This window comes from Caretta caretta, chromosome 9 (assembly GCF_965140235.1).
Source record: "Caretta caretta isolate rCarCar2 chromosome 9, rCarCar1.hap1, whole genome shotgun sequence".
Classification (NCBI taxonomy): Eukaryota; Metazoa; Chordata; order Testudines; family Cheloniidae; genus Caretta; species Caretta caretta.
In genome coordinates, this window is record NC_134214.1 from 75748973 (window position 1) to 75758891 (window position 9919).

At 46.9% G+C, this 9919-nt stretch overlaps 1 long non-coding RNA gene across 1 annotated transcript; it reads right to left on the bottom strand.

Annotated features, from left to right (window-relative positions):
* Positions 1 to 2846: 2846 nt before the first annotated feature.
* On the bottom strand, positions 2847 to 8668 carry LOC125642688 (uncharacterized). The gene is made up of 3 exons (XR_007358475.2): positions 8491 to 8668; positions 4337 to 4454; positions 2847 to 3404 (listed from the first exon to the last, which is right to left on the bottom strand). It is a non-coding gene; the product is annotated as an uncharacterized LOC125642688 (long non-coding RNA).
* Between the last annotated feature and the right edge of the window lie 1251 nt (positions 8669 to 9919).

Below are 9919 nucleotides of genomic sequence, written 5' to 3' on the forward strand. Positions count from 1 at the left end.
AAACACAGAAAGAATGAGTAATCATGCAGAAAGCCAGAGACTCCTCACCCCCTTAGCTACTACTTTAGGGACTACTCTTAGCACCATAACTTTGCCCATGATCAAACTCTTGCCTGAGGGAAGCTAACCCCATCACAGTAACAATTATTTGGCACCTGAAAGGCGGTCACGGCTCTCTCCCCATCCGTCAGAGAGGAGACCATGCCCCCTCGCTAAAATGCCTCTGGAGCGACTCAGTTCAGGGGGGAAATAGCCGACAACTAGTAGGCCCAAGCCTGCAGTGTAGGTCAGGCAGCAATTGGGTCTGTGAGCCCCGGCCTTCGACCAGGGCGGGGCAGCCAACAATTAAGGGCTCTGGCCTGCAGTCAGGCAGAGCAACAATGAGTCTATAGGCCCAGGGCCCTCAAGCAGGACAGGGCAGCAAATAGTTAATGGCTCTGGCCTGCAGTTAGGCAGAGCAACACAGCAGTCTAGGGGGGTCAGCTCTCCGGCGGGGCAGACAGCAAAACCATCCGGTGTCCTAGCTCGGGTGGACGACAGACTAACGCAGGCCTCTTGGCCTAAAGGTGGGGAGGCTGCCACCCCCAGGGCAGTCCCTAGACATTGTGATGCCCTATGCAGCGCCCCCTTTGGGTGTGGGGGAAGACTGTCCCCAGGCCTCCACAGGGGTGGGCTGCACCCAAGGTCAGTGGGGGGCAGGAGCAGGCTTGGGGGGCAGGAAGGAAACCGCCCCCCAGCACGAGCCAGCGGAGCAGGCTGTGGCCGGGTCGCTCCACTTCCTGCCACCCGGTGAATGCAGGGCAGGCCCGAGCCCGCACTCACGGGGCGTTGGGAAGTGGAGTAACCCGGCCCCAGCCCGCTCCGCTCTGCTCTCCTGGCTTCCAGCCTTGGGACTTGGGGGGCAGGAGGGAACCACCCCCCCCGGCACTCACCGGCGGCGCGGCTGGGAGCCAGTGGAGCGGAGGAGGCTGGGGCCGAGTCGCTCCACTTTTTACCTGAGGTTTTCAAAGTGCACCTCCAGCACTACTAAGTATCTCCACACCACTGAGGGCATGTCTATACTATGAAATTAGGTCGATTTTTTAGAAGTCAGTCTTTAGTAACCAATTTTATACAGTTGATTGTTCATGTCCCCACTAAGCACATTAGGTCGGCTGAGTGCGTCCTCAATACCATGGCTAGCATCGACTCATGGAGTAGTGCACTGTGGGTAGCTATCCCACAGTCCCTGCTGCCCATTGGAATTCTGGGTTAAGCTCCCAATGCCTGATGGAGCAAAAACATTGTTGCGGGTGGTTTTGGGTACATATCATCAGTCTCCCCTCCCTCCCTCCCTCCCTCCCTCTTTGAAAGCAATGGCAAACATTCATTTCATGCCTTTTTTTCCTGAGTTATCCGTGCAGATGCCATAGCACACCAAACATGGAGCCCGCTCAGCTGCACACTGCTTTCTTAGCATTGCAAACACCTTGCACATTATCCTGCAGTATGTGCAGAGCCTAGCTAGCAGCCGCCAGCACGAGGAAGATTATGAGGACAACATGGACACAGAAGTTCCTGAAAGCCCAGGATGTGGCAATTGAGATATCATGGTGGCATTGGGTCATGTTGATACAGTGGAACGCCGATTCTGGACCCAGCAAACAAGCACAGACTGGTGGGACCGCATAGTGTTGCGGGTATGGAATGATTCCCAGTGGCTGCAAAACTTTCGCATGTGTAAGGCCACTTTCATGGAACTTTGTGAGTTGCTTTCCCCCACCCTGAAGCACAGGAATACCAAGATGAAACCTGCCCTGACAGTTGAGAAGTGAGTGGCAATAGCCCTGTGGAAACTTGCAACACCTGACTGCAACTGGTCAGTTGGGAATCAATTTAGAGTGGGCAAATCTCCCGTGAGGGCTGCTATGATCTAAATAGCCAGGGCAATCAATACCCTTCAGCCAAGAAGGGTAGTGACTCTAGGAAATGTGCAGGTCATAGTGGATGACTTTGCTGAAATGGGGTTCCCTAACTGTGGTGGGGCGATAGACAGAATGCATATCCCTATCTTGGCACCGGAGAACCTTGCCAAAGAGTACATAAAGCACAAGGGGTACTTCTCAATGGTGTTGCAAGCATTGATGGATCACAAGGGCCGTTTCACCGACATCAGCGTGGGATGGTTGGGAAAGGTGCATGACACTCACATCTTTTGGAACTCTCAGCTGTTCTTAAAACTGCAAGAAGGGACTTTCTTCCTAGACCAGAAAATTACCGTTAGGGATGTTGAAATGCCAATAGCTATCCTTGGAGACCCAGCCTACCCCTTGCTCCCATGGCTCATGAAACCGTACACAGGCAGCCTGGACAGAAGTAAGGAGCAATTCAACTATAGGCTGAGCAAGTGCAGAATAGTGGTAGAATGTGCCTTTGGACGTTTAAAAGGGTGCTGGCGCAGTTTGCTGAGTAGGTTAGACCTCAGCGAAAGCAATAATCCCATTGTTATTGATGCTTGCTGTGTGCTTCATAATATCTGTAAGGGGGAGATATTTATGGCAGGTGGGAGGTTGAGGCAGATTGCCTGGTGGCCAATTTTGAACAGCCAGACACCAGGGCAATTAGACGAGCACACTGAGGCTGCGCATCAGAGAGGCTTTGAAAAACAGTTTCATGACTGACCAGGCTACGATGTGACAGTTGTGTGTGTTTGTCCTTTATGCAAAGCCATCCCCTTTGGTGAATGTACTTCCCTGTAAGTCAAACCCCCTCCCCTCTTCAACCACAGATGGCACAGGAAATAAAGTCCCTATTGTTCTGAACCATTAATTCTTTATTTATTTAAAAAAACTTGAGATCACTGACAATGCTGACTAGGAAAAGGAAGCCCCAGTGTACAAAGGGTTTGATAACGGGTGGGGTGGGGTGGGGGAGAAGGGAAGAACAAGGCCACATTGCTTATTGTAGCCACACTACAAATCAAAGCTGTTTGAATGACAGCCTTCTGCTGCTTGGGCCATCCTCTGGAGTGGAGTAACTGGGTGCCCAGAGCCTCCCCACCGTGTTCTTGAGCATCTGGGTGAGGAGGATATGGAACTTGGTGAGGAGGGCAGGCGGTTACACAATGGCTGCAGCAGTGGTCTGTGCTTTAATTGCCTTTCCTGCAGATTCACCAGATGCCTCATCATGTCCGTTTGCTCCCCCATTAGCCTCAGCATCTTCTCCTGCGTCTTCCGATCACACTCATTGTATGCTTTCCTGTCCTCTGTCACCAAATGCCTCCATGCATTCAGCTGTGCCCTATCAGTGCAAGAGGACTGTATGAACTCTGAAAACATGTCATCACGAGTGCGGTTTTTTTCGCCTTCTAATCTGTAATAGCCTCAGGGACGGAGTTGATGCGGGGAACATAGAAGCATTTGAAGCTGCATGGGGGAAAAAAGAGAGAGTAGACTTTTAAGAAGATACATTTCTGAGAACAAAAGAGAGACTCTTTCACAGTGAATTAAGCAATTCACAGCAGACAGCACATGTGTTTTAGGTACAAGGTCGCATTTTGCCTTTTATATTGCGCACCTGCCGGTATGGTGACACATCACACGCGGCTGGGCAATGGAATTCGGTTTCCAGGCAGCCCTGGTAAGCCAAAAGTTACGTGGGGTTGGCTTCTTCCACATTCATAACATGTGGGAATGGTTTCAAACTGCAGCACCCTCCTTTCCCGTAGCAACCAATGCCAGTTGTGTTTGCCATTTAAAAGGAGGGGCTGTGGTTGCCGTTTAAAAGGAGGGGCTGCGGTTTTGGGGTGGATGTGCATCACCCCTCCCCCCATGTGACTATTCTCCGGGATGATCCCTTTTAGCCAAGTGCAAACAGCCCAGCATGCCCGGGGGTCTAATGTGTCGGGGATCACCAAAGAGAGGGGATTACTGTTCCTTTACAAAACTTCCCATTTCAACCAGGTGACCATGAATGATATCACTCTCTTGAGGTAGACACAGAAAGATAGAGACTGAATGTTGCATGAATGAGACCAAAACCCAGGACCAGTCACTACCATGCTTTGTGCTGCAATGATTCCAAACTACTTACTACTGGCTTGGTGTGGTAAAGTGTCCTACTGTGGAGGACGAAATAAGGCAGCCCTCCCCAGAAACCTTCTGCAAAAGCTTTCAGAGTACCTCCAGGAGAACTTCATGGAGATGTCCCTGGAGGATTCCCACTCCATCCCCAGACACATTAACAGACTTTTCCATTAGCTGTACTGGATGCGAATGCATCCCAATTATTTAGGGCAAATCAAACATTAAACACAATTGCTTTTCACTCCTGTAGTATCGTTACAATGTGCACTCACCAGAGGTGCCTTCTCCGCCATCAAGATCCGGGAACAATAGGCCCTGGGAGGGTATTGGCTCCAGGGTGAGGCGCAGGTGCTGGAGGAACCAGCTAGGGGCAGAGCTCTTCTTGACCTGCTGCTAACAAACAGGGAGGAATTAGTAGGGGAAGAAAAAGTGGATGGGAACCTGTGACCATGAGATGGTCAAGTTCAGGATCCTGACACAAGGAAGAAAGGAGAGCAGCAAAATACGGACCCTGGATTTCAGAAAAGCAGACTTTAACTCCCTCAGGGAACTGATGGGCAGGATCCCCTGGGAGAATAACATGAGAGGGAAAGGAGTCAAGGAGAGCTGGCTGTATTTTAAAGAATCCTTACTGAGGTTGTAGGAACAAACCATTCCGATGTGAAGAAAGAATAGTAAATTTGGCGGGTGACCAGCTTGGCTTAACAGTGAAATCCTTGCTGATCTTAAACACAAAAGAAGAAGCTTACAAGAAGTGGAAGCTTGGACAAATGACCAGGGACGAGTATAAAAATATTGCTCATGCATGCAGGAGTGAAATCAGGAAGGCCAAATCACACCTGGAGTTGCAGCTAGCAAGGGATGTTAGGAGTAACAAGAAGGGTTTCCACAGGTATGTTAGCAACAAGAAAAAGGTCAAGGAAAGTGTGGACCCCTTACTGAATGGGAAGGCAACCTAGTGACAGAGGATGTGGAAAAAGCTAATGTACTCAATGTTTTTTTTGCCTCTGTCTTCACAAACAAGGTCAGCTCCCAGACTAGTGCACTGGGCAACACAGTATGGGGAGGAGGTGACCAGCCCTCTGTGGAGAAAGAAGTGGTTCAGGACTATTTAGAAAAGCTGGATGAGCACAAGTCCATGAGGCTGGATGCACTGCATCCGAGGGTGCTAAAGGAGGTGGCGGATGTGATTGCAGAGCCATTGGCCATTATCTTTGAAAATTCATGACAATCAGGGGAGGTCCTGGATGACTGGAAAAAGGCTAATGTAGTGCTCATCTTTAAAAAAGGGAAGGAGGAGGATCCGGGGAACTACAGGCCAGTCAACCTCACCTCAGTCCCTGGAAAAATCATGGAGCAGGTCCTCAAGGAATCAATTTTGAAGCACTTAAAGGAGAGGAAAGTGATCAGGAATAGTCAGCATGGATTCACCAAGGGCAAGTCATGCCTGACTAATCTAATTGCCTTCTAGGATGAGATAACTGGCTCTGTGGATGAGGGGAAAGCAGTGGACATGTTATTCCTTGACTTTAGCAAAGCTTTTGATATGGTCTCCCACAGTATTCTTGACAGCATGTTAAAGAAGTATGAGCTGGATGAATGGACTATAAGGTGGATAGAAAGCTGCCTAGATCATCGGGCTCAATGGGTATTGATCAATGGTTCCATGTCTAGTTGGCAGCCAGTATCAAGCGGAGTGCCCCAAGGGTCGGTCCTGGGGCCAGTTTTGTTCAATATCTTCATTTATGATCTGGAGGATGGTGTGGATTGCACTCTCAGCAAGTTTGCAGATGACAGTAAACTGGGAGGAGTGGGAGATACGCTGGAGGGTAGGGATAGGATACAGAGGGACCTAGACAAAGTAGAGGATTGGGCCAAAAGAAATCTGATGAGGTTCAACAAAGACAAGTGCAGAGTCCTGCACTTAGGACAGAAGAATCCAATGCACTGCTACAGACTAAGGACCGAGTGGCTAGGCAGCAGTTCTGCAGAAAAGGACCTGGGGTTACAGTGGACGAGAAGCTGGATATGAGTCAGCAGTGTGCCCTTGTTGCCAAGAAGGCTAACGGCATTTTGGGCTGCATAAGTAGGAGCATTGCCAGCAGATCGAGGGATGTGATCATTCCCCTCTATTCGGCATTTGTGAGGCCTCATCTGGAGTACTGTGTCCAGTTTTGGGCCCCACACTACAAGAAGGATGTGGACAAGTGGAAAGAGTCCAGCGGAGGGCAACAAAAATGCTTAGGGAGCTTGAGCACGTGATTTATGAGGAGAGGCTGAGGGAACTGGGATTATTTAGTCTTCAGAAGAGAAGAATGAGGGGGGGATTTGATAGCTGCTTTCAACTACCTGAAAGGGGGTTCCATAGAGGATGGATCTAGACTGTTCTCAGTGGTGGCAGATGACAGAAAAAGGAGCAATGGTCTCAAGTTGCAGTGGGGGATGTTTAGGTTGGGTATTAGGAAAAACTTTTTCACTAGGAGGGTGGTGAAGCACTGGAATGGGTTACCTAGGGAGGTGGTGGAATCTCCTTCCTTAGCGGTTTCTAAGGTCAGGCTTGACAAAGCCCTGGCTGCGATGATTTAGTTGGGGATTGGTCCTGCTTTGAGCAGGGGGTTGGACTAGATGATCTCCTGAGGTCCCTTCCAACCCTGATATTCTCTGATTCTATGAAGAGGTCCTGGCTGCCAGGGAGAAAGGATTTTCCATTTGCCTGCTGCGCATTCTCCTCCTCCTCCTCCAAAAAATCCTCATCTGTGTTGCGTGAGGCTGCCACCTTGCAGGTGTCCACGGAGAATATTGGGGTACTGGTAGGGTCCCCCCCTAGACTGGCATGCAGCTGATCATAGAAGCGGCATGTCTGGGGCTCTGACCCGGAGCGACCATTTGCCTCCTTTGTCTTTTGGTAGGCTTGCCTGAGCTCCTTAATTTTCATGCAGTACTGCTGTGCATTCCTGGTGTAGCCTCTCTTCACAATGCCTTGTGCGATTTTGGCATCTATATCAGCATTTCTTCTGCTGGATCAGAGTTCTGCCTGCACAGATTCTTCTCCCCACACAGCAATCAGATCCAGAGTCTCCCGTTCGCTCCATGCTGGGGCTCGTTTGCAATTCTGGGGGGACTGCATGATCACCTGTTCTGCTGAGCTCGCCATGCTGACCAAACAGGAAATGAAATTCAAAAGTTCCCGGTGCTTTTCCTGTGTACCTGCCTAATGCATCGGAGTTGAAAGTGCTGTTCAGAGCGGTCACACTGGAGCACTCTGGGATGGTGCCCAGAGGCCAATACCATCAAATTGCACAGCACAGTGTCTACACTACCCCAAATTCAACCCAGGAAGTTCGATTTTAGCACTACTCCCCTCGTCAGGGAGGAGTACAGCAGTCAATTTTAAGAGGCCTTTAGGTCGGTGGAAGGGGGTTGGTTGTGTAGACGCATTCATTATAAAAATCGACCTAATGTGGCTAAATTCCACCTAACCTCATAGTGTAGACCAGGCTTGAGAGGCAGGTAATTTTATATCCATTCTATAGGAGGCTATAAACTGAGGTGCAAAGAGGTTAAATAAATAAAATGTCCAAGGTTGCAGAGTGTCATTTGCAAATCTGGCAACGAAAAGCAGAAATGATTCCATTCCTCTGTTCTAACCACTAGACAATAATAGCACAGGATATTAGGTAATCATACTGTTGCACAAAATAAAAAAGTTTTCAAAGTGGGATTTCAAGGTCAAAGATTACATTAGCCCAGCTTGCATTAGTAGCAGCTTTACATAATGAGTGAATTTCCACATTCCAGAGGAAACACTGGTAAATCCCTTAATGCAAAACAGAACAATCAGAAAGAATTGCTATACTTCTGTAACCAGTGTTAGGACCTCACCGTCAACCCTCTGAGAACAGTGAACTACCACATCTTCCAAGCACTCACACTCAAACTAGTTTAATTGTTAATAATTTTCAAGGGATCAATATAATAATTTATAAAGCAGATCCAATATGTAAAAACAAAGCACTGAATGAATACCATACAAGGAATTCCAATTGCATACAGTGACTTGAAGCTTACAAAATCTATTCAGAACTTGTAACATTATGGAAACAATAAGACCTGAAGACCTTGTAGAAAACACTAATACAAAAGTATGGAAGCTCATTGTAGCTTAATTAGCAATTCATAATGATTCATATAAAGTTAAGATCCTCAGCTTCAATGAGCACAAGTTTACTTTCATACCAGAATTACTATTTCCATAGGATTCAAATTGATTTCCTGTTGGTAATTCACAGATACTCAGTCCATGATATGGAGTCCAACAGTAAGGGAAAATAAAAGTTAGCAATCACACTGTTTGACTAATGATCCCTTTGTGGCTAAACTGCATAGCAATATCTAAAAGAACATGATCCAGCTTCTGCTGACTTACCCCATTGCTCCCCCGTAGAATTGCACAGGGTGTTGGTCAGAATTGAGAGCGACATGTTTTGTTTTACATAACTGGGAGGCATTTGGGAGAGGTGCACTTTTTCTCATTCTCCCCAGAAGGGGGAACTTTAACGAGGGACTGAACCTAAATACAGAAAGCAGCTCTGACTTCCCATGGCTCTGTCCTGATCCCTATCAGTGCATTGGCCAGCTAATAATAATATTCATCCATGGAAATTCTCCAGGCTTCTGTATTACATTTGCAAATACAAGCACTGAAGACACAGCTGAACTCCTATAATTTTTCTCTAGTTTAGAAAAAATTCAGGATACCTAAATGTTACTCTCAAGTTTGTACCTTGTATAGGTGGGCAACTTTTATTGTAGGGATCCTGCACTCCAAGGGGAATGGAATGGATGGTGTAATTATTTGATGTTGTAAAAGACTTTGAAATCCTTAACTGAAAGGTGCTACAGAAAAACACTTTATTATTATTATTTTATTCTCATATGAACTCAATGTAATAATAAAAGTTAATTTGGAACAGAAATAAATAATTCTGCTCCTTCAGCTTGCTTCTATTATCAGTTTGCTATTCCTCAAAATTGCTCTTGTATTGATTTCATTTCAAATTCCTTCCAGTTTACGGCTTCAGTATGAATCATTTCACATGATTTCCTCATTATCCAGACACCAAAGCTAAACTGCAAAGGACATGTCAGTACACAAGAGTCATGCTTTCCATTAAGCATTGCATGTCATGCATTTCCTTCACAAAAGAGTACATACAAATAAACAGGATTCACAGAGAGAAATTACAGAGAGGTTTCCATTCAGGTGTTAATAATGACAAAGGTAGACTGTCAGAAGAACACTGCACCCAAGTCTTCTGTGTCAATGGAGTTACAATGATAGAAAGCCCATCCCGTACTCAAGGCAGAATTGGCCTCTAATGCAATGTCTAGTGCTTTATCTAGTCTAATCTTGTGTCAAGTAAAGCTCGGCAAATGTATTATATAAATCAGACTAGATAAGTGGTTTTCAACCTTTTTTCATGTGCAGACCCCTAAAAAATTTTGAATGGATATGTGGCCCCTTTGAAAATCTTAGACATAGTCTGGGGCCCCTCAGGGGTCTGCTGACCACGGGTTGAATACCACTGTTTTATGGTAATGACCCCCTAGACATAGTCTGCAGATCCCTAGGGATCCACGAATCACAGGTTGAAAACCACTGGACTAGATGGTCCTTTCCTTCTGTCCTTAAAATCTGTGGATCCAGGAAAAATGGAAAGAAATTATCCTCAGGTAATTTACTGAATACAAATATGCAAATATATTATTTTTCAAAAATTATCTGCTGAATATTTTCCTCCTGGCTCTCATCTCAAGAGATGGGGCTCCCACCACTTTCCTTGAAAACTCTATTC